The sequence below is a fragment of the Cornus florida genome, unplaced genomic scaffold (assembly GCF_030987335.1).
Source record: "Cornus florida cultivar Cherokee Brave unplaced genomic scaffold, ASM3098733v1 CherokeeBrave_3.0.0_Hap2_Chr03, whole genome shotgun sequence".
Lineage (NCBI taxonomy): Eukaryota > Viridiplantae > Streptophyta > Magnoliopsida > Cornales > Cornaceae > Cornus > Cornus florida.
In genome coordinates, this window is record NW_026775573.1 from 27,805,192 (window position 1) to 27,831,742 (window position 26,551).

General features: G+C 34.0%; 1 pseudogene; it reads right to left on the reverse strand.

Moving 5' to 3' along the window:
- Positions 1 to 1,816: 1,816 nt before the first annotated feature.
- LOC132301345 (pentatricopeptide repeat-containing protein At2g22410, mitochondrial-like) overlaps positions 1,817 to 26,551 on the reverse strand; it is an 88,609-nt pseudogene continuing 63,874 nt past the window's right edge.

A 26,551-nucleotide genomic window follows, 5' to 3' on the forward strand; every position in this document is an offset into this window, starting at 1 on the left:
TTCGCCCACATAAAGCTCCAGGTCCTTAGATAAGGTTTGATTGCAAGCAAGCTTAATAATTACTAGTAGTATTTATTAGTAAGATGTAAGGTTCATTACCACAGGAACTTTCTATTTTGTCTGTTGCGAAAGTTTGGTTTTGGTGAGGTTTGGAGTGTTTTGTGTGGATATATAATTATATATGTATATATATAATTAGTATGTATATATATTATATTTATACCATTCATCTACTTATCAGCTTTTATTATATATATATATTTTTTATTATACTTATCAATTTTATTATATTATCAGTTTATTATATTATATATATATATTTTTTATATTATCAGTTTTATTATATTTTTTATATATTATTATATACTTTTTTATTTTCAATTTTTTATTATATTATCAGATTTTATTATATTATTAGCTTTATTATATTATTATTATTATTATTTTATTTTATTATATTATCAGTTTTATATTTTTATTATAGTTTTCATTATATTATCAATTTTATTATATCAGTACGTATATATGTGTTTTTTAAATATTTTTATTATACTTATCAGTTTTTATTATATTTTTTATTTATTAATTTAGGTTTCACTAAACAAATAATATGTACATATGGAGAAAGAGAGAGAAAGAGGAGAGAGAAACGAAATGGGTATTGGGGGTATATGCACATATAGGTGATGGGTAAAATGCAAATCAATTGGGTAAAATAGGGTTTTCAAATTTATTTTTTTGTCAAAAAGTGGTCAGAAGGGCTTATTTGCACCTTTTTTGAATTTTATGGACTAGTATGCATATTTTCAAAAGTAAGTACTAGTTTTGCACAAACTCTATATATCGGGGTTTCTTTTTGCACTTAACCCTTTTATTATTAGGTAACGTGTGAAGCAAAAAAAATTAAAAAAAACTGCTATATACAAAAATGTCCAAATATTCTTTGTTGTTCAAAACTAAAATTACTTTTTTTAATTAGTCAATTTGTGTAAATAAAAATAGAGTAGTGATATTCACATCAAATACTTGCAGTGAATTGTCTAACTGAATAATTTTTAATTAGTTATTTTATTTATTGCATAATTGACTAATTAAAAGAGTAGGTCTAGCAATTCACTATAACTATTCGTTACAAGAATTATTTTTCATAAAAATAAATATATAAATAATAATGATTTTAAATTTTAAATTTAAAACAATAAAAAAATAAGGCATTTTAATTAAAACCCCATATTTTATTTATTTTTATTTTTATTTTTTCAAAAAAAAAAAAGAAAAATATCTAAAATTCCCTTAAGAGTATTTTGGGGTTCTAGAAAAAATTTAGTCAAAATTGTTGATCAGGGCTAATTTGCATAAATTTTCAAAATACAGGGTATATGCACTTTTTTTTTATATAAAAATAGGGTATATTATTTCAAGAACTAACTTGTTTATGTGTATGGACTGGACTAAAATTATTTACATTATGTCGGACTAAAAACTTATATACATTAATAGAGGTTAGGGTTTGATAGTAACCAGCTTTATTAAAAGAATTCTTCCTTTCCTTAAACGAATTCCTACTATCACAAGGAAAATTAGGCCTTAGATCATCCTTTAAGGCTTTGTTTGGATACACATGAGAGAAAAGAAAGAAAATGATTATAAGAGAAAAGAAATGATAGTTATAATTTATATTCATGTTTAGGTAGATAAGAGAGTAAATAAAGGAATTGACAATATTGTTGTTTGGATAACACAAAGAAGAGAAAAGAAGAGAAAGGATAATAATGAAATTACCATCTTACCCTTTTTCTTGCAATATTGGTTGAAACTAGCTTTCTTCCAAAGTGCTCTCTATAGGAACCGAACTAGCTTTCTCCATGTCATAAAAAAGTTCTATAGCTTCTTTTGGTTGATTGTTTTGTGAATACCCTGCAATCATTGCATTCCAAGGCACCACATTTCTATAAGACATTTCATCAAAATACTTCCTTGCCAAATCTAACTCCCTATTTTTGGCATAACCATTGATCATGCTAGTCCATGAGAAAACATCCCTCGTTTTCATCTTGTCAAAAATCGCTTTTGCAGTGATCAAGCAACCACATTTTACATACATATCCAACAAGGCATTCATCAAATTTAGACTACAATTCAAATTATTATTTTCTACATACTCGTGAACAAATTTCCCCAAACTTAAGTCTCCACTTTGAGAGCAAGCCGAAAGCACTGTATCATAGTAACTTCATTAGGTTCAACACTACTTGACGGCATCGAGTCAAAGAGCCTCAAAGCCTCATGTGGCATATTCTTCTGCGCGTACCCGTCAATCATTGTGGTCCAAGAAACAACATCCCTCTCAGTAATTTCATCAAACAACAAACGTGCATGATTCAAACACCCACGAGACTTGTATAAAAATGAATCAACCCATTTTGCACAAGCAGATCAGAAACAAAACCCACCTTCCAAATTCGACAATGGACTGATTCGCTCACTTTGAATCCACAAAATGCTTTGAGCGCAAAGATGAAGGTTCGACTGTCCATTTCAACATATTCTCGAACCATTCTGCGAAAACAAAAGAAACCCATCTCAGGAAATTGAGCTTTACAGTAATCCCTGATCATTGTATTCCATATATAAACATTGGGTTCTGGAATTTGGTTGAAGAGCAGTTGAGCGTGATCTATGTTGCCAATGTCGGAGAGTGCACAGAAAGATATATATCACTGGGCTTAGAGAAAAGAGGTGAAAAATGAGGCCAGTTCGAGTCATGTGTGCTTGAATTTGCTTTAATTCGAACATGGAATTGCACGACTCCATGATTAACAGAGTTGGGTTGGTGATCATGAAACTGCTCTGTGAGTTCCATTTTGGTTTTTGGAAGGCTAATTTTGTCTCTTTTTTCAATTGTTTCTTTTCCCTCAAATCTTCTCAAAATTGAGGGGATTTGATTTTACTGTATTGGAGGGTTTTGGAGGGATAGCCTATCCCTCCAAATCCTTCCCAATCTTTTCTTTTCTCTTTTATTCCCTCCATCCAAACACACTTATTACTATTATTCCCTTTCTTTTCTCTCCAAATCCCTCTAAATCCCTCAATCCAAACAAGGCCTAAAAGATTTGAAATTAGATTAGGGTTTTAATTTTTCGGATGCTTCATCAGAGTAGTAGTTTTAATACATACAAAGTTAATAAGGTTAGTAAAAATTTAGAGAATTTGTGGAAAAGCGAGGAGATGTTTTGGAAACAAAAGTCCAGGGTTCAATGGCTTAAAGAAGGTGATAAAAATTCAAAGTTTTTTCATTCTAAAACGTAGCAGAGAAGGAAGAGGAATCTTTTTTCTGGAATTGAAAATTCTGAAGGAGTTTGGTGTGAGGATGATCGCTAGATTTGTCATATCATTTTGACTCATTTCCAAGATTTGTATAAATTAGAGCAAAATTATGATTTCAATAATTTCCTTCATGCTACCACTCAGCTTATTTCAAAGGAGGACAATAGGAATGTGATGAGATTAGGTATAGAGGAGGAGTTAAAGGATGGTTTGTTTGCTATGGATTCATTGAAGGCTCCAGCACCTGATGGCTTCTCTCTTTTATTTTTCCAACGGTATTGGGGTTTGGTTAAGGATGATATTTTGAGAGCTTTTAATGATTTTCTAATCTCGGGGAGTTTACTTAAATGTTTGAATTATACTAACCTCGTTCTTATCCCTAAAGTGAAAAGTCCAACCAAAGTGTTACAATTTAGACCTATTGCGTTATGCAATGTGGTTTATAAAATATTTTCCAAAACGTTGGCAAATAGATTAAAACCTTTGCTTGAGAAGATCATTGATGCTCACCAATGTGCTTTTGTGCCATATCAACTTATTTTTTATAGCATTTTAGTGGCTTATGAGATTGTACATTTTTTGAAAAATAAAAAGGGGGGAGAGGATAGGTTTGTTGCCTTGAAATTAGACATTAGTAAAGCATATGATAGGGTTGAGTGGAATTATTTGTTAGTAGTTATCGAGAGAATGGGCTTTGCAAAGGAATGGGTGCAGTTGATTAAAACTTGTTTGGCTTCTGTCAGTTACTCAGTGTTGTTGAATGACAGTCCCTACGGGATGATTATCCCTTCTTGAGGTTTGAGACAAGGAGATCCTTTATCCCCTTATCTTTTTCTCTTGTGTGCCTAAGGTCTCTCTAATATTCTGCATGCTGAATTATCACAAGGTTCCCTTTCTGGAGTTCAAATTTGTCATAGAGCTCCCAGAATCTCCCACATTTTTTTTTGTAGACGATTGTCTCTTTTTTTGCAAGGCCGAGAATGAAAAAGTTCAACGATTGACAGAGATATTAAAGGAGTATGAATTGGCATCCGGACAAGCTATTAATATGGATAAATCAACATTATTTTTCAGTAAGAACACTCCTTTTTCCGATAGAGATTATATCCACACAATTCTTGGGTCTCTTGAGAAGGTATGAATGAAAAATATTTAGGTCTTCCATCAGTTGTGGGAAGATCTAAATCTGAAGTTTTTGCCTACATTGAAAGAAAGATTTCTTCTAAAGTTAAAGGGTGGCAAGGAGAATTTTTATCGACTGGAGGGAAGGAAACAATGGTGAAAAGTGTACTTCAGGCTATTCCAGCTTATACGACGTCATGCTTCAAGGTGTCTCACAAAATATGTAATACACTGAAGAGGAATATTTTCCAGTTTTGGTGGAGTGGCAATCTGGAGAAATAAAAGATTCATTGGGCTAGCTGTAAGAAATTGACAGAGAATAAAACAGATGGGGGGTTGGGATTTAAAGACATGGAAGCTTTCAATACAGCTTTGTTAGCAAAACAAGCATGGAGTCTGCAAGTGGAACAGAGAGGTTTGTTTTTTCAAATTTATAAAAATAAATATTTCCCTTATTGTGATTTTCTCAGAGCTAAAAAATGTTCAAATTCTTCATGGGCCTGGCAAAGTTTTCTCTCAACAAGAAAAGTGATTGAGAATGGGCTGGTATGGAAGATTGCAAATGGTCAGAGTGTTAGAATTTGGGAGGACAAGTGGATTCCTAATAAAAACAATCCTACTCTTTGTACTCCAGAACCTTCTAATTCTAGCATTTACGGAGTAGTTGATTTGGTGGATCAACATACAGGAGGATGGAATGAGTTTCTGATTAAAAAAAATTTTAAAGAAGAAGATTGGAAAAGAATTTTACAGATCTAATTGCAGGTTACAGAAGGAATGGATAAACAATGGTGGTTTTTTTCAACAAATGGCTCTTTTAGTGTAAAATCTGCATATCAGGTTGCGCTTAAGATAAAAAGAGGTAGGATGCGGCATGCCAACAGAGGTGAATGTAATAAGTGGGATAGAAGAATGCCAACAGTAGTGGAAACATCTATGGAAGTTGAAGGTTATGCCAAAAATTAAACATTTCCTTTGGCGTTGTTTAAATGAGGATGTGGTTGTACTAGAAAGTTTGGGTAGGAGGAAGATGATGGATGATATTATGTGTAAAGTATGTGGGTTGGAACCTGAATCAGTTAGTCATTCTCTCTATAGGTGTCCAAGAGCCAAGTTGGTTTGGAAGTTTTCTATGCTTAGATTAGATGGGGAGGAAGTTGGCCATGGACAGTGGGATAGATGGTGCAGATCAAAAATGGAGAATTGGTCGGGCTTAAGTGAGGAGCACTTGATGAAGAATATGGTTGATTTTCTTTGTTGGCAGATTTGGAAGGCGCTTAATGCTTGGGTGTTTGAGCAAAAATGGTAGGATGCAATGGAGATAGTTAGAATTGGAGAAGCTCACTGTTTTGAATTTTTAAATTGTAATGTTGCTCCTTTTGCTATTATGAGATCACCCTGTTCAGGGCAAAATAGTTATGGGAATCCTGTTAGGTGGCAAGCTCCTCCAGTGGACGTGATTAAAGTTAATACTGATGCATCATTTTGCAAAGTATTATGTGAGGCTGGAGGTGGAATGGTTATACGTGATCATAGGGGAAATGTGTTGCAATTGGCATCTTTTTTCTTTCAAAGAGTTTTAGATCCGTTAGTGGTTGAAGGTTTGGTGCCTGGAAAGGTTATGGACCAGGTTATTTGTTGGGGCTACAGTCGTATTGTGTTTGAGACTGATGCAGAGGTCATTGTTAATGCTGCGATATTGGATAGGTCTTCATCTCTTTTACTTAGCCCTCTAGTAGAAGATATTCGTGAATGGCTTCATCATTACCCTGATTTTGATTTGATGTATACTCCTAGAGTAGGGAATGAGGTTGGCCATGTAGTTGCTGCTTATGCTTTACAAGAGAAAAATTCACATTTATGGGATGATAATTTCCCAGAGTTTGTTTTGCATAAAGCTCGTTTGGATGTAATTTATGATTCTAATCAATAAATATGTTTTCTTGCTTGCGAAAAAAAAAAAGTGTATGGACTAGACTAAAATTATTTACATTATGTTGGACTAAAAACTTATATACATTAATAGGGGTTAGGGTTTGATAGTAACCAGCTTTATTAAAAGAAATCTTCCTTTCCTTAAACGAATTCCTACTATCACAAGGAAAATTAGGCCTTAGATCATCCTTTAAAAGATTTGAAATTAGATTAGGGTTTTATTTTTTCGGGTAAAGTACAGTCACACCTCCTTAGGTTTGCCAAAAGGACATACAGATGAAACTTATATATTTTTTGGATAAAGACACCCCTTATACGAAACTCCAACCAAACAAGGTCTTAAATTCTCTGAAAATATGAAATTACCCCTTAATATTAAAATCAGGTTTGTTATAAAATATCATATATAATAAAAAGACACACTTCCTTTATCTAAAAACTCAAAATGTAAGTGAAACTAACACAAAAGGACTGGAGTTGATGCCAGAAGTGATGAAGGATGATGTAGACTGGCATTGCTTCTCTTTTATTTTTATGCAATATCTAAGACATTTTGCTTTTTCCTTATATGGCTTTTTTATCTCTCTGTAGCATGTGTAGGATCATTTTAGAATTTTAAGAAAAAAGTAGTCATTTCAGATCTTCTCATCATTTTAACTGCTCTCCGTTTAATTTGAAATGCTTCAGTGTAGGATGTTTTGTGCCTTCAAAATTCCCAGAAGAATGGCTGAATCATGCTATATTTAATTGGTTTCCAAATGTCTGAATTGATAAAACTTCTGCAAGTGATAGTATTTTTGTGTATATGTTTGATAGATCAAATCCTATACGGGCTGGATCTCAGGCTGAGTTTTCCCAACGGCTATGTCATGTACACAATGTTGTTAATAGAAGGTAACGTATGTTGGTTGTTCTCAAATAAAATCTACCAATATCCTTTTTGTTGTTTTGAACATACAATTTGAAAAATATAGGGTTAAGTGCAAAAAAACCTCCCTCTACTAATATAGTGCAAAAGGTCCCTGTGTGGTATAAAACCCTCATATACTATCAATTTGGTGCAAATAGGTCCTTGTGTGGTGTAAAATGACGATAATACCATCACTTCAGTTGAATAAATTAATAACTATAAATACATGCCATGTAAAATGATTCTTTTGTCCAATTTGTGTAAAATTGTGTTTGTTTGGAACAAGAATAAAATAAACCTCAATTTGTATAAAATTGGAATAAGCTAAAATAAAGAAACCTAAAATTAGATATAATAAAAACCGAAACCAAACAGCCACCTTCTCCCACTACCCATGCCGCCGCCTCCTCCCATTGCCCATGCCGCCCCTCTCTCTCTCTCTCTTTTTTCCGTGTTTTGACTTCCCCATTTTGAATCACATATAAAACCAACCCCTCTACTCCCAGCTTCTTCAAACCAAAATCCACAACCTCTCCAACAACTTCACAATCCACTTTCAAACTCAAATTTTCTATTATTTTCTCTTTATATAATCATTTTCATCAACTGAACTTTCTGGGTTTTTCTTCTTTGATCCAACTTGTCATTATCGATCTAGGAGATTTTAATTTCTTGGATTAAATTTGATCTATCTGGTTCTTCTTTGCATTACTTACAATGTCTTAGAAAACTAAGATCAATTGCTTCCGAAAACGAAGCCAACAAGCAGTGCATGGAAGCTTTCGGTGCAGCCAAGTTCTTAGTTTCAATTATCATCAACAAAATTCCCAAAAACCTCAAAAAGGGTTTAGGGTATTTCATTGTGTTTACCCTAACATAATTTTAATTTTAATTATAATTTAATTTTATGTGTCTATTAATTTTAAAATATTACAAGCATAAAAAATTTATATATATATATATAGGGTTAAATGCAAAAAAAAAAACCCTGAACAATAAAAATTTGTTGCATTTTAGTCCATTTTGGCCCGAAAAAATAAAAAGTCTGATTTACCTTTATCAAAACGACGTAGTTTTGAGAGTGTTTAACCTAAGTGAATCAAATGACACATATACCCTTATTATTGTCTAGTCCTGGAATAATGCTCAAGTCGTAACCAAACAAGGCCAAATATATATGTATGTATCTGTTGTATCCTTTATTGTAAAGCCCAAACATAACATAGATCCAAAAAATGATAAAAAAAAATAAAAAATAAAAAAAATAAAAAAAACAGATCCAAAATCGAGCAAGAGGGGTTGGCTGAAGAGGTTGTCCGGTGAGGGCTCGGCCGTGATGGTCTGACTGGTGATGGAAGAAGCTCGGTAGTGCGCTTGCGGCGCGGGGTCGGCTTTGGATGATGTCGAGGACTCAGCCGCGATGGAGGGGTTGCCTCAGCCACGCTTGCTCCGGCAGCCATAATTACTCCGCCTCAGTTACTTTCTCTTCGTAACGGCAACTTTACAGTGGTCTATCCACCGTTATATCAAAGCCCAATGGTGTCTGCGGTATCGACACCAACTCAGCCACCGTCATAATCTCTGAGGAAAAAGACGTCTGCCGCGGCGTGAGGGGCGTGAATAACACGCGATTTACTGAACCTGCTTACTGGAGGCGTCCACTGTAGTGACTTATTTCGTTCCTGAGTTGGCATCTGTAGTGGCGATGGCATGGGTGTGTTGGTGGTGGCGGAATGGGTGGTGGTGGGTCTTTTTTTTTTTTTTTTTGGTTACAGGATTCTGATATCAACAAAAATCTACTTCACCTGAATCTTAAAATAAAATAAAAATAAATAAAATAAAAAAATCTAAAACGCTCTAAATTCCTTTAATCTTGCAAAGGAGCTCGGTGGTGATACGAACAGTCGGCGAGCTTGGAACTGAATCGGCTAGCTTGGAATAGTCGGCGAGTTTGATCATTGTTGTTGCAGGGGACGGGTTTGATGGAGACGAAGGGTGTGTTTGGTAATGACGGTGGGCATTTTTGTCCTTTTATGTGAATAAGGGCATTCTGGTGCTATATTTTAGACATTCGTATCACGTGATGGCACATGCCATCAAAACCTGTCGGATTCTTGCCGGATGGAGTCATCTGCAATAAAATTGAATAGTCCAGGGGGTTAGTTGCAACTTTTGTAGTTCAAGGAGGTTAGTTGCTGAAATGCCAATAGTTTAGGGGGGTTTTTTGCATTTAACCCATATAAATATATATCATAAGAACCCTAGAGAGAGGGGGGAGGAGAGAGAGGGGCAAGGAAATGGGCATAGGGAGGGTTATATGCACATATGAGTGATGGGCAAAATGGGAATCAAAAAGGTAATATAGGGTTTTCATATTTAATTTTTGTCAAAAAGTGGTTAGAGGGGCTTATTTGCACCTTTTTTGAATTTTATAGACTAACATGCACATTTAAAAAAAATATGAACTAGTTGTACACAAACTCTATATATCAATTTTTTATTTTATTTGTTTTATTTATTTTTGCATTTAACCCAACATAGATATAATTTGATTGATAAAGAATGGTGAATCATTAATACTCTTTAGCTCTTGCATGGTAATAAGACCAGTTAACTAGACAAATTCAAATTGTTTAGTAAGTGGATGCCTTTTAGAGGTTGCGTGCTTTGGACTAGGTTGTGCCGGATTTCACATGACCGACTAGTAGGAGTCTGGCAAAACCATGGGGCTTGTTCTCTGTTTAACCACTTAAATTTGCGTAGTTGTTCTGGATCTCAAGGGCTAAGCTGAGCCAGGGTGATAATTTTAATAAAATTAGTCTCTTCAAATCAGGAAGCTTGTGAAGTTTTGTTAATGTTGATTTCTGGTTTGCTCTTGTTTCAACAGCCTCGGTAAGTTGGTATTTCACTGTGAGCGAGTTGATGCACGGTGGGGCAAGTTGGAGTGTGAACAGCGCACGTGTGATCTACAAGGAACTACAACAAATTTTGGCAATGATATACATTAAATGAGAGAACTCATTAATGTGATTTACAGGAAATTAACAAATGATGGAGTTTGTGTTATTATGATGTTATTGTACATGGGAACCTCTTTTTTTTTTTTTTTCAGAAAATAGAATTTGCTGTTTCTTATCCTGGGAAGTACGAGCTAGGTAGTCTATTTGGCTGTTGCTTTTCTCTTTTTGCCTTTTAAGTTCATATACTATTGCTTCATTCTGTCTAGATCATGTAATTTTCTTTTTCTTTTTCTTTTGCTTTTGCTTCCTTGGGACTATATTGAACTTGGTATTGTGTTTAGATTGAAACAAGCCGAGTATTGAATCTTGTATTCTATCTTGTTGTGGTGGTTACTAAAATTTTAAAAGTTTAAAAATGTTGTCAACTATTTTAGGCCTTAAACTTTAACATTGCAGCATGTGAGATAGGTTAGACAATTCACTACAAATTCCATTTCAGATAAAGGTTATTCATGTTATTCATTCCACCTCAGATAATAATAGGTTATTCATGTTATGTACAAGTGCTCATGATGAAGTTTTAGCACAACCAAAAAAAATGGTTTCTATATTGAATGAGTACACTAAATCAAAAACAATAAAATCTTGAATAAACACCTTAAGCTAAATCAAGTGGTTGGCATCTTGAAACGGCAAAGCGGACAAGAGTGGTTGGTCTTAAGCCACTTAGTAATGCAATCTCCATGATAGACGTGAGAGCAGGGCATGCGAGTGATGGATTCTTCATCACAGAATTTCTCGAGACAAATGGTGCAAGAGCGATAGAATGTCATCTTCTCCAAGGCGTCGATGGATGATTGACTTGCGAGCACAAGCTTCAACGCGACGTACTCGTCCATGGACTCCTGTATAGCCCGAGCCATTGATCCATTCAAACCCCGAGTCATGGACCCTCGTAGAATCCGAATCAGTGGCAAATCATTATTATCATCAATATCATCAATATTGGACTCACCCCCGCCGTCAATATCCATAGGATCCTCATCAGAGGATGTCTTGATTACCATTTTAATAATAACTACGGGTATGGCATTGTCTGGAATATCACTTCTACGGTGGTGGCTGGCGCGCGATAAAGAGAGGGCATCGTGATACATCCGGTCATCACTGGTAACTCCCAAGCAGAACACGTAGTGATTGAAAAATCTGCGCGACAAGTCATCAGATTTTATGACACACGACGGCACAGGGTACACATGTGTGCTGGTAGTGCGATTGATTTCCGCCGTATCACTGTTGTATCTATAATTATGTATATCTACTTTCAAGCAAACCGTATCAGATCGTTCATATGACATTTGCAATTCTCTGTAAAAAGCTCGCCGTGTGTGCCATTGTTGGCTTCTTTGGTTCACCATCTTCAACCACGACCACGAAAGAACCGAACAGGAAAGACAGAACCGATCCTTGGAATCGATAAATTGTGACTTCACAAAAATTCAGATAGCAAGAGAACCGATACTTCTGGAAAGAGAACCGGGAAGGGGTTAGGGTTTTCTTTTTTCACCAGGAAAATTGGTACTTTTTCTAGGGCAACAACGGGGCTTACAAGGAAAGGCAAGGCAAGGTGGCACGATAACAGAAGAAAGCCTCATCCTTTAAAAGATTTGAAATTAGATTAGTGTTTAGTCTTCCTTTTTTTCTTTGTTTTTTTAATTTAAATTTATTATTATTATTATTATTATTATTATTATTATTTAAATGGACTCTTAAATTTGATTACAGTAATGTTTTTTTTTTTTTTTTTTTTTTTTTTTTGTATGGGCTTATGTGTTTTATTATTAAGTAAAGTGCCAAAAAAAAAAAAAAGAAAAAAAAAAAAGGCCTGCTATATACAAAAATGTCCAAATATTCTTTGGTGTTCAAAAATGACCAAATATTCTTTGGTGTTCAAAAAATTACTATGTATTTTACATTTTTCAATTTATGCAAATACGAACAATCCCTCAATTTGAAAACTGAAATACCTAAAATGTTTTTAGAACTAAATAAAAATAAATATATAAATAATAATAATTTTGAATTTACAGTAATAAAAAACAAGGCATTTTAATAACAACCCAATATTTTATTTATTTTTATTTTAAATTTTTCAAAAAAAAAAATTATCTAAAATTCCCTTAAGAGTATTTTGGGGTTCTAGAAAAAATTTGGGCAAAATTGTTGATCAGAGGTAATTTGCTTAAATTTTCAAAATACAGGATATATGCACTTTTTTTTATATATACTTACGCGTATGGACTGGACTAAAATTCTTTATATTATGTTGGGCAAAAACTTAAATACATTATTAGGGGTTAGGGTTTGGTAATACCTGGCTTTATTAAACGAATTATTCCTTAAATGAATTCCTACTAGCACAAGGAAAAGAAGATCACCCTAGCTATAAAAGATTTTAAATTAGATTTTAAATTAGATTAGGGTTTTACCAATTAGGCCAGTGGGTGATGCCAAGACTGTATTGAATCTTGGTGTTGTGTTTAGATTGAATCTTGGGTTCTATCTTGTTGTGGTGGTTACTAAAATTTTAAAAGTTTAAAAATATTATCAACTATTCTAGGCCTTAAACTTTAATATTGCAGCATGTGAGATATGTTTGACAATTCACTACAAATTCCATCTCAGGTAAAGGTTATTTATGTTATTCATTCCATCTCAGATAATAATAGGTTATTCATGGTCACAACCAAAAAAATGGTTTCTATATTGAATGTGTACACTAAATCAGAAACAAAAACAGATGCTATATTCATAGTATACAAAATAGAAAACAGAACCTAAGCTCAATCAAGTGGTAGTGCGATTGACTTCCACCATATCACTGTTGTATCTATAGTTATGTCGATCTACTCTCAAGCAAACCGTATCAGATGGTTCATATGGGATTTGCAATCCTGTGTAAAAAGATCGCCCTATGGACCATTGTTGCCTTCTTCGGTTCGCCATCTTCAACCATGACCACAAGTGAACCGAACCGGAAAGAGAGAACCAATCTTTTGGATCGATAAATTGTGACTTCACAAAAATTCAGATAGCAAGAGAACCGGGAAGGGGTTAGGGTTTGGTTCCTTACTAAAGGAATTCTTCTTTTCCTTCAGATTGTTTAGATGGGCTTATGTGTTTTATTATTGGGTTAAGTGCAAAATACCCCTTCTACTATCGGTATAGTATAAAAAGTTCCATGTGTACATATAAAATTTGGCCAAATATTATTAATTTTGTGTAAATAGACTTAAAATGATGACAATACTCTCACTTCAGTTGAATAAATAAAAAATTAGTATAAATCCAACCCATACAAAATGAGGATAATACCCTTGAGAAGCCACCAAACTCAAACCATTTCTTTCTCTTGCGGATGCTCTATTTTAAGAGGCACCTCTTTCTTATGATGAGATCAGAGAGCACAGATTAGTGCGATGGCTTTTCACCCAGATAAAGCTCCAGGTCCTTAGATAAGAAATTGATTGCAAGCAAGCTTAATAGTTAGTATTTATTAGTAAGATGTAAGGTTCATTACCACATGAACTTTCTATTTTGTCTCTTGCGAAAGTTTGGTAGAGTGTTTTGTGTGTTTATATAATTATATATGTATATATATTATCAGTATGTATATATATCATATTTATACCATTCATCTACTTATCAGCTTTTATTATATTTTTTTATTTTTATTATACTTATCAATTTTATTATATTTTTTTATTATATTATCATATTTTATATATTTTTATTATATTATCAGTTTATTATATTTTATATATTTTTTTATATTATCAGTTTTATTATAGTTTTTTTTTTTTTTATATATTATTATATACTTTGTTATTATCAAATTTTTATTATATTATCAGATTTTATTATATTATTAGTTTTATTATATATTTTTTATTATATTATCAGTTTTATATTTTTATTATAGTTTTTATTATATTATCAATTTTATTATATTAGTACGTATATATGTGTTTTTTAAAATATTTTTATTATACTTAACAGTTTTTATTATATTTTTTTATTAATTAATTTAGGTTTCATTACGAAACAAATAATATGTACATATGGAGAAAGAAAGAGAGAGAGGAGAGAGAAACGAAATGGGTATTGGGGTCATATGCACATATAGGTGGGGTAAAATGGGAATCAATTGGGTAAAATAGGGTTTTCATATTTATTTTTTTGTCAAAAAGTGGTCAAAGGGGCTTATTTGCATCTTTTTTTAATTTTATGGACTAATATACACATTTTCAAAAATCAGGTATTAGTTTTGCACAAATCCTATATATCAGGATTTTTTTTTTTCACTTAACCCTTTTATTATCAGGTAAAGTGCGCGAAAAAAAAATAAAAAATAAAAAATAAAATAAAAACCTGCTATATATAAAAATATCCAAATATTCTTTGATGTTAAAAAAAAATTGCTTTTTTTAATTTGTGCAAATAAAGACAATTCCTTAATTTGAAAACTAAAATACCTAAAATGCCTTTAAGACTAAATAAAAATAGAGTAGTGATACTCATACCAAATACTTGTAGTGAATTGTCTAACTGAATAATTTTTAATTAGCTATTTTATTTATTACATAATTGACTAATTAATAGAATAAGTTTAGTAATTCACTGCAACTATTCGGTACAAGAATTATTTTTCATAAAATTAAATAGATAAATAATAATAATTTTAAATTTTAAATTTTAAACAATAAAAAAATAAGGCATTTTAATTAAAACCCCATATTTTATTTATTTTTATTTTTATTTATTTTTTAAAAAAAGAAAAATATCTAAAATTCCCTTAAGAGTATTTTGGGGTTCTAGAAAAAATTTAGCCAAAGTTGTTAATCAGGGCTAATTTGCATAAATTTTCAAAATACAGGGTATATGCACTTTTTATATATATATAATAATAGGGTATATTATTTCAAGAACTCACTTGTTTACGTGTATGGATTGGACTAAAATTATTTACATTATGTTGGACTAAAAACTTATATACATTAATAAGGGTTAGGGTCTGATAGTAACCAGCTTTATTAAAAGAATTCTTCATTTCCTTAAACGAATTCCTACTATCACAAGGAAAATTGGGCTCTGGATCATCCTTTAAAAGATTTGAAATTAGATTAGGGTTTTAATTTTTCGGATGCTTCATCAGAGTAGTAGTTTTGATGCAAACAAAGTTAATGAGGTTAGTAAAAATTTAGGGAATTTGTGGAGAAGCGAGGAGATGTTTTGGAAACAAAAGTCCAGGTTCAATGGCTTAAAGAAGGCGATAAAAATTCAAAGTTTTTTCATGCTAAAACGCAGCAGAGAAGGAAGAGGAATCTTGTTTCTGGACTTAAAAATTCTAAAGGAGTTTGGTGTGAGGATGATCGCCAGATTTGTCATATTGTACTGACTTATTTCCAAGATTTGTATAAATCAGAGCAAAACTATGATTTCAATAATTTCCTTCAAGCTACCACTTAGCTTATTTCAGAGGAGGACAATAGGAATTTGATGAGATTGGGTACAGAGGAGGAGTTAAAGGATGCTTTGTTTGCTATGGATTCACTGAAGGCTCCAGGACCTGATGGCTTCTCTCCTTTATTTTCCAACGGTATTGGGGTTTAGTGAAGGATGACATTTTGAGAGTTTTTAATGATTTTCTAAGGTCGGGGAGTTTACTTAAATGTTTGAATCATACTAACCTCGTTCTTATCCCTAAAGTGAAAAGTCCAACCAAAGCGTTACAATTTAGACTTATTGTGTTATGCAATGTGGTTTATAAAATATTTTCCAAAATGTTGTCAAATGGATTGAAATCTTTGCTTGAGAAGATCATTGATGCTCACCAATGTGCATTTGTGCCGGATCGACTTATTTTTTATAGCATTTTAGTGGCTCATGAGATTGTTTATTTTTTGAAAAATAAAAGGGGGGGAAAGGATAGGTTTGTTGCCTTGAAATTTGACATTAGTAAAGCATATGATAGGGTTGAGTGGAATTATTTGTTAGCAGTTATGGAGAGAATGGGCTTTGCAAAGGAATGGGTGCAGTTGATTAAAATTTGTTTGGCTTCTATCAGTTACTCAGTGTTGTTGAATGGTAGTCCCCACGGGATGATTATCCCTTCTCGAGGTTTGAGACAAGGAGATCCTTTATCCCCTTATCTTTTTCTCTTATGTGCCCAAGGTCTCTCTAATATTCTGCATGCTGAATTATCACAAGGTTCCCTCTCTGGAGTTTAAATTTGTCATAGAGCTTCCAGAATCTATCACCTTTTTTTTTGCAGATGATTGTCTCCTTTTGTAAGGCCGAGAATGAAGAAGTTTAACGATTGGCAAAGATATTAAAGGAGTATGAATTGGCATCCGGACAAGCTATTAATATGGATAAATCAGCATTATTTTTCTGCAAGAACACTCCTCTTTCCGATAGAGATTATATCCGCACAATTCATTGGGTCTCTTGAGAAGGTATGAATGAAAAATATTTAGGTCTTCCATTAGTTGTGGGAAGATTTAAATCTGAAGTTTTTGCCTACATTTAATGAAAGATTGCTTCTAAAGTAAAAGGGTGGCAAGGAGAATTTTTATCGACTGGTGGGAAGGAAACAATAGTGAAAAGTGTACTTCAGGCTATTCCAGCTTATACGATGTCATGCTTCAAGGTGTCTCACAAAATATGTAATACACTGAAGAGGAATATTTTCCAATTTTGGTGGAGTGGCAATCTGGAGAAACATAAGATTCATTGGGCTAGCTGGAAAAAATTAACAGAGAATAAAACAGATGGGGGGTTGGGACTTAAAGACATGGAAACTTTCAATACAGCTTTGTTAGCAAAACAAGCATGGAGTCTGCAAGTGGAACGAAAAGGTTTATTTTTTCAAATTTATAAAAGTAAATATTTCCCTCATTATGATTTTCTCAGAGCTAAAAAAGGTTCAAATTCTTTATGGGCCTGGCAAAGTTTTCTCTCAGCCAGAAAAGTGATTGAGAATGGTCTGGTATGGAAGATTGCAAATGGTCAGAGTGTTAGAATTTGGGAGGACAAGTAGATTCCTGACAAAAGCAATCCTACTCTTTGTACTCCAGAACCTTCTAATTTTAGCATTTACAGAGTAGTTGATTTGGTGGATCAACATCCAGGAGGATGGAATGAGTTCCTGATTAAACAAATTTTTAAAGAAGAAGATTGGAAAAGAATTTTACAGATCCAATTGCAAGTTACAGAAGGAGTGGATAAACAATGGTGGCTTTTTTCAACAAATGGCTCTTTTAGTGTAAAATCTGCATACCAAGTTGCGCTTAAGATAAAAAGAAGTGGGATGCGGCATGCCAATAGAGGTGAATATGGAACAAGTGGGATAGAAGAACGCCAACAGGAGTGGAAAAATCTATGGAAGTTGAAGGCTATGCCAAAAATTAAACATTTCCTTTGCCGTTGTTTAAATGAGGATGTGGTTGTCCTAGAAAAAATTGGGTAGGAGGAAGATGATGGATGATATTATATGTAAAGTATGTGGGTTGGAACCTGAATCAGTTAGTCATTTTCTCTATAGGTGTCTAAGTTGGTTTGGAAGCTTTCTACGATTAGATTAGATGGGGAGGAAGTTGGCCATGGACAGTGGGATAGATGGTGGAGATTAAAAATGGAGAATTGGTCGGGCTTAAATGAGGAGCACTTGATGAAGAGTATGGTTGCTTTTCTTTGTTGGCAGATTTGGAAGGCTCGTAATGCTGGGTGTTTGAGCAAAAATGGTAGGATGTAATGGAGATAGTTAGAATTGGAGAAGCTCACTGTTTTGAATTTTTAAATTATAATATTGCTCCTTTTGCTACTATGAGATCACCCTGTTCAGGGCAAAACAGTTATGGGAATCCTATTAGGTGGCAAACTCCTCCAGTGGACGTGATTAAAGTTAATACTGATGCATCATTTTGCAAAGTATTATATGAGGCTGGAGGTGGAATGGTTATGCGTGATCATAGGGGAAATGTGTTGCGATTGGCGTCTTTTTTCTTTCAGAGAGTTTTAGATCAAATAGTGGCTGAAGGTTTGGTGCTTCGAAAGATCATGGACCAGGTTATTCGTTGGGGCTACAGTCGTATTGTGTTTGAGATTGATGCAGAGGTCATTGTTAAGGCTGCAATGTTGGATGGGTCTTCATCTCTTTTACTTAGCCCTCTAGTAGAAGATATCCGTGAATGGCTTCATCATCACCCTGATTTTGATTTGGTGTATACGCCTAGAGTAGGGAATGAGGTTGCCCATGCAGTTGCTGCTTATGCTTTACAAGAGAAAAGTTCACGTTTATGGGATGATAATTTCCCAGAGTTTGTTTTGCATAAAGCTCGTTTGGATGTAATTTCTGATTCTAATCAATAAATATGTTTTTTTGCTTGTGAAAAAAAAAAAAAAAAGGTGTATGGAGTGGACTAAAATTATTTACATTATGTTGGACTAAAAACTTATATACATTAATAGGGGTTAGGCTTTGATAGTAACCAGCTTTATTAAAAAAATTCTTCATTTCCTTAAACGAATTCCTACTATCACAAGGAAAATTGGGCCTTAGATCATCCTTTAAAAGATTTGAAATTAGATTAGGGTTTTATTTTTTCGGGTAAAGTACAGTCATACCTCCCTAGGTTTGCCTAAAGGACACACAGATGAAATTTACATGTTTTTTTGGATAAAGACACCCCTTATACGAAAATCTAACCAAACAAGGCCTTATATTCTCTAAAAAGATGAAATTACCCCTCAATATTAAAATCAGGTTTATTATACAATATCATATATAATAAAAAGACACACTTCTTTTCTCTAAAAACTCAAAATGTAAGTGAAACTAACGTAAAAGGACTGGAGTTGATGCCAGAAGTGATTAAAAATGATGTAGAGTGGCATTGCTTCTCTTTTATTTTTATGCAATATCTAAGACATTTTGCTTTTTCCTTATATGGCTTTTTCATATCTCTGTAGCATGTGTAGGATCATTTAAGAATTTTAAGAAAAAAAGTAGTCATTTCAGATCTTCTCATCATTTTAACTGCTCTCTGTTTTATTCGAAATGCTTCAGTGTAGGATATTTTGTGCCTTCAAAATTCCCAAAAGAATGGCTAAATTGTGACGCCCCACATTTTTCACGCATAAGTTGATCAAGCTTATACACAAAAAATGAGAGATATCAAAAACAATTGGTAATATACAAACATAGAATACAAAATGATAATAATAGAAGAACTCAGACAGGAAAGGAAAACTAAATAATAAAGCATCCATCCATCCTTTATTAAATACCATACCCCTTTATACAACTTGGAAATCCTATGTCAAGGATCCCTAAATATAAACCTGAAAGTTCAACGACGGAAGTAAATAAAATTGAAATCAAAGTAATAAATAAAACTTCTACCCTGAAAAAGACCGTAAGAGTAGATGAGTTCGGATGGTGGTCCCACACTGCTAAGCCTCAACCTTGAAACGGGTACTGACCGTGTCCTGAAATAACAACAATGGTGGGGCAACCCCACGAGCAAGTCCTCTCTACTATGACCCAATCAGAGAATCAAATAAATTAATCATTAATAATCGGAAATATACTATACCTGTATACACCCTAATGAACTACACAATGTATAATATGACCTCAACTAAAATAGACGGTGATCACTTAGACTCACACGAGGTGGTTAAGTGTCTCCTTTCCTTACCTGGGAAATCAGCTATTAATACATGGTGCACGGTACTGACAACATAGACTATAAGTCCTACACAGTGGTAACATATCTCAAGGTACTAATGAATATACTGAGCATATCACTTAGGCAACACATGCCAATAATTTCAAACCACATACCCCGACAGCCACACATCTGTCTATGGCAACAAATGCATAAGGTATAAATGAGTCTAAACTTATTAGTCAGCTCACATGGTTCTATATGGCAACACATCCATACAATATAAATGCGACATAATTTATTAAGCAATCCACTTACTACCTGAAATGCACACAGCATAATAATAATGATCTATATGTCATTAACAAAATAAATAATCTTGTAATGTATAACGGACAATTTATAGGAATCACATCATGTAATCATTTCATTTAGCATTAAATAATAACACAATTTATATTCAAATATGTCATTACATTAATTACATCTGTTTCGTAGCGATCCATACTGTAAATGATACAATTAATGTTTAGAAATATTAATCGGACCTAATAATAATTAACGGGTAATAAAATAATAATTTAACTGTCCCGTTAATCCCGAAAATATCAACCCGAGGCCCAAAAATGCAAGTTGAAGGTTCTGGAAATTACAAATCAATCCTTAGGGGTATTTTGGACCTTTGCAGCTGCTGCAGAGACCCCACACGCGCCCTCACGCACCTCTCAGAGCTTCCCACACGCGCTGCCACCTTCCTCACACGCGCACGCTCTTACACGCGCCCCCATGCGCGTCTGGCATCAGCCACGCACGCACACGCGCTGCCACGCGCGCACTAATGGTTCCTGCTGATGTGGCGCGTGCTGGTTGGTTGGTTGTAACAGACTCCTATGGACGCGCTACACTGAATCAATCTACCTTATCTTCATCTAATCCAAAGGTTCTTGATCCGGGTGTATCGCAGCAACATGGACTGCGATGCACCGGATTAATCATATTCAACTAATGGCTAGGATGCGGGTTTACAGTGCGCCGCATCACACCGGATTACTCCGGTCACCTTCCTCACTGCCGGTGGCCGGAAATCTCGCTGGAATCTCGTCGGAAATTTCAAAAAAATCCCAGAAAATTCTAAAAAAACCCTAAAGCATTAAATAATTATTTTTAGCTATATTTTAATTACATAGACTAATAAATAAATATCTAACACCCTAATAATTAAAATTTCATTATTTTAATAAACTAAAAATAATAATTTATTAAAATCCTAACATGCTCTCTATGCTGCAAAATAATCTAAATAAATTAAATAATTAGTTTATGGATTCAAAGGGGAAAAGTAGATAATAACTTGCCTTATGGATTTGAAACAAATCCGCCGGTTGCACGTAATCGGGTAAAATTACCTACACCGGTCCAAGCTTCTCTCTCTCACTTTTCTAGAATGATAACTCACTGTTATTTTTTTGCTCTTCTACTTACGTGAGTCTTCTCTTCAATTGGAAAGCTAACAAGTTAATATAAATACTAACTTATATAATATAAATATTACAAATATCTAACTTATAATAACTATCCAAACATTCCCACCTATATGGCTTTAAGGCAATGCAATCTAAGTCCACCCATATGCCATAAATGAAATCCTATCCTAATATTTAATTTACATCATGACATTTGAAACATTATGATTATTATTATTATTATATAATACATTACATTACAAATGTACTACTTTAATTAAGTAATATTAATTAATATAAAACATAATCAATAAAATATATAAACTAACATTATGGTATATAGAGCATACAATCAATGATACATGCACAAATAAATAAAATTAATTTAATAATTTAGCATACATAATTAAAAGGTGAATAAATCTACACATTAAATATACAAAATTAATTTAAATAAACTCTTTAAAAATACGTAAAAATACGGGGTATTACATAAATCATGCTATATTTAATTGGTTTCCAAATGTCTGAATTAATAAAATTTCTGCAAGTGACAGTATTTTTGGGTATATGTTTGACAGATCAAATCCTGTGCAGGCTGGATCTCAGGCTAAGTTTTCCCAATGGCTATGTCATGTACACAATATTGTTAACAGAAGGTAACATATGTTGTTCTCAAATAAAATCTACCAATATCCTATTGTTGTTTTGGACATACAAGTTAAAAAGATAGGGTTTAAGTGCAAAAACCCCCCTCTACTATTGATATAATGCAAAAGGTCTTTGTGTGATATAAAACTTTCCTATACTATCAATTTGATACAAATAGGTCCTTGTGTGGTATAAAATGATGATAATACCCTCACTTTAGTTGAATAAGTTAATAACTATAAATGCATGTCATGTAAAATGATCTTTTTGTCCAGTTTGTGTAAAATTGTGTTTATTTAGAATAAGAATAAAATAAACCTCAATTTGTATAGATTTGGAATAAGCTAAACCAAAGAAATCTAAAATTTGATATAATAAAAACCGAAACCAAACAGCCACCTTCTCCCCCTGCCCATGTCGCCGCCTCCTCCTACTGCCCATGCTGCCTCTTCCTCCCACTACCCATGCCGCCTTTCTCTATCTCTCTCTCTTCCATGTTTTGACTTCCCTATTGAATCACATATAAAACCATCTCTCGTTTTTCAGTGTTTTGACTTCCCCATTTTGAATCACATATAAAACCAACCCCTACTACTCCTAGCTTCTTCAAACCAAAATCCATAACCTTTCTAACAGCTTCATAATCGACATTCAAACTCAAATTTTCTCTTATTTTCTCTCTATATAATCATTTTCATCAACTAAACTTTCTGGGTTTTTCTTATTTGATCCAACTTGTCATCTATCGATCTAGGAGATTTTAATTTCTTGGATTAAATTTGATCGACCTAGTTCTTCATTGCATTACTTACAATGAGTACTGAAATTGAAGTTCCTCCTTATTTTTTGTGTCCGATCTCTCTAGAAATTATGAAAGATCCGGTGACTATTCCAATCGGCATAACATATGATCAAGAGAGCATCGAAAAATTAATATTTACGAGGAAAAACAACACATGTCCGATCACCAAGCAAGTCCTATCAAATCCAGTTATGACCCTGAACCACACCCTCCGCCGATTGATCCAATCATGGTGCACCATCAACGCTTCATACGGCATCGAATGCTTCCCAACCCTGAAGCCAACATTTAGCAAACTCATCAACAATGCCAAGTCTCCACAGCACCACATGCAATGTGTTAGAAAACTAAGATCAATTGCTTCCGAAAACGAAGCCAACAAGCAGTGCATGGAAGCTTCCGGTGCAGCCAAGTTCTTAGTTTCATTGTTTCAATTATCATCAACAAAATTCCCAAAAACCCCAAAAAGGGTTTAGGGTATTTCATTGTGTTTACCCAATATAATTTTAATTTTAATTATAATTATAATTTAATTTTATGTGTCTATTGAATTGATAAAAATTTTAAAATATTACAAGCATAAAAAATTTATATATATATATATATATATATATATATATATATATATATATATCATAAGGAACCCTAGAGAGAGAGGGGTAAGAAAATGGGTATAGGGGGGTTATATGCCCATATGAGTGAGGGGCAAAATGGGAATCTAAAGGGTAAAATAGGATTTTCATATTTAATTTTTGTCAAAAAGTGGTTAGAGGGGCTTATTTGTACTTTTTTAAAATTTTATGGACTAATATGCACATTTTCAAAAGTATGGATTAGTTCTGCACAAACTCTATATATCAGGGGAATTTTTTTTGCACTTAACCCAAAATGATATAATTTGATTGATAAAGAATGGTGAATCATTAATGCTCTTTAGCTCTTGCATAGTAATGACCAGTTAACTGGACAAATTCAAATTGTTTAGTAAGAGGATGCCTTTTAGAGGTTGCGTGCTTTGGACTAGGTTGTACCGGATTTCACATGAACCGACTAGTAGCAGTCTGGCAAAACCAGTTAAATTTGCCTAGTTGTTCTGGATCTCAAGGGCCAAGCTGAGCCAGGGTGATAATTTCAATGAAATTAGTCTCTTCAAATCAGGAAGCTTGTGAAGTTTTATTAATGTTGATTTCTGGTTTGCTCTTGTTTCAATAGCCTCAGTAAGCTGGTATTTCCCTGTGAGCGAGTTGATGCGCGGTGGGGCAAGTTGGAGTGTGAACAGCGCGTCTGTGATCTACAAGGAACTACAACAATTTTGGTAATGATATACATTAAATGAGAGAACTCATTACTTACAGTAAATTAACAAATGATGGGAGTTTCTGTGTTACTATGATGTTATTGTACAAGGGAACCTTTTTTTGTTATCAGAAAATAGAATTTGCTGTTTCCTATCCTAGGAAGTACAAGTTAGGTTGTCTATTTGGCTGTTGCTTCTCTCGCTTGGCCTTTTAAGTTCATATACTATTGCTTCATTCTTTGTCTAGATCATGTAATTTTCTTTTGCTTCCTTGGGACTGTATAGAACTTTTTTTTTTTTTTTTTGGCAAATTAGGAGAGGGAGATTGGAACACGAGCACACCTTAGCGCTTTACCAATTAGGCCAGTGGGTGATGCCCAGGTTGTATTGAACCTTGGTGTTGTGATTAGATTGAAACAAGCTGGGTATTGAATCTTATATTCTATCTTCTTGTGGTGGTTACTAAAATTATACATAAAGTCCTTAAAAAGTTTTAAAAAAATGGTTTCTATATTCAATGTGTATACTATATCAAAAAGATAAAATCTTGAATAAACCTTCATAGTATACAAAATAGAAGAATAGAACTTAGCTAAATCAAGTGGTTGGCATCTTGAGACGGCAAAGCGGACAAGAGTGGTTCGTCTTAAGCCATTTACTAATGCAATCTCTATGATAGATGTGAGAGCAGGGCATGCGAGTGATGGACTCTTCATCCGAGAATTTCTCGAGACAAATGGTGCAAGAGCGATCGAATGTCATCTTCTCTAAGGCGTCGATTGATGATTGATCGACTTGCGGGTATAAGCTTCAACGCGACGTACTCGTCCATGGACTCTTGTATAGCCCGAGCCATTGATCCATTCAAACCCCGAGACCGAGTCATGGACGCTTGTAGAATCCGAACCAGTGGCAAATCATCATTATCATCAATATCATCGATATTGGACTCACCCTCGCCGTCAATATCCATATGATCCTCCTCATCAAAGGATGTCTTGATTACTATGTTAAAAACAACTACGGGTATGGCATTGTCTGGAATATCACTTCTATGGTGGTCGATGGCGCGCGATAAAGAGAGGGCATCGTGATATATCCGGTCATCACAGGTAACTCCCAAGCGGAACACGAAGTGAATGAAAAATCTGCGCGAGAAGTCATCAGATTCTATGACACATGACAGCATAGGGTACACGTGTGCTGGTAGTGCGATTAACTTCCACCATACCACTGTTGTATCTATAGTTATGTATATCTACTTTCAAGCAAACCGTATCAGATGGTTCATATGGGATTTGCAATTCTCTAAAAAAAGCTCGCCGTGTGGACCATTGTTGCCTTCTTCGGTTCACCATCTTCAACACGACCACAAGAGAACCGAACCGGAAAGAGAGAACCGATCCTTGGGATCGATAAATTGTGACTTCACAAAAATTCAGATAGCAAGAGAACCGATACTTCTGAAAAGAGAACCGGGAAGGGGTTAGGGTTTGGTTCCTTAAAAGAATTATTCCTTCCCTTCAACGAATTCCTAATTTCACGAAGGAATATTGGAAAGGAAAGGAAAGGCATGGCAAGGCGGCGAGCGGTGGACATGAAAAATTACTATACATCATCTTTTTATTCCCAAAATACCCTTTTATAGTTGCTATAAAATTATGCTACTACCCCTTTCTTCTATACCAATCCTCTCAAACTTGCCTTCTCCTGAAACACACTGTCAAAATCACCTAAAAATGACGCGGCTAGGATGGCCGACTACATTGCCTAAAGCTATGCCCAAGCCCTCGCTGACATCACCAAGTCCAACCAAACCCTAGAAATTAAGAGGTATTTTCTATTTTTTTTTTTTTTTTTTTTCTGAAAAGGTAGATATTTGCTACTTTGATGCTGTAAACCTTCAAGAAAAATAGAGAGAGGCCTAGTTCTCATTTGTGAATATTCCAATTTTTATGGTGTGACTTGGATTTCACAGACCCACTTGAAGATTTCTTGTGGATCCACATTTGCATCAACCTTTTGTGTTGCCGAGCCGTGGATCGACCATTACGGAGGATTGTGTTGGTTTTTCATGATGTTTCGTGTTGGGTTTTTGAATCTCAGCTTGGATCTTGATTTTTCTTTTATCTGATATGGATTTTGGGTTTAAATCGAGTTTGGAGGAAAGGATGTTTTGGAGGAAACGTGAGAGGGAGAACAAAGATTTGTTGCATTTTTTTTTTTTTTTTTTTTTCAAATGTGTTTGTTGGTAAGGTGGGTGAAAGAGAGAGATGGCAACCGGATTGTTCGTTTGAGAAGAAGGGTTGTCATAGATGGGTTTCTCTTTCTAGATATGAGAGAAAGGTGT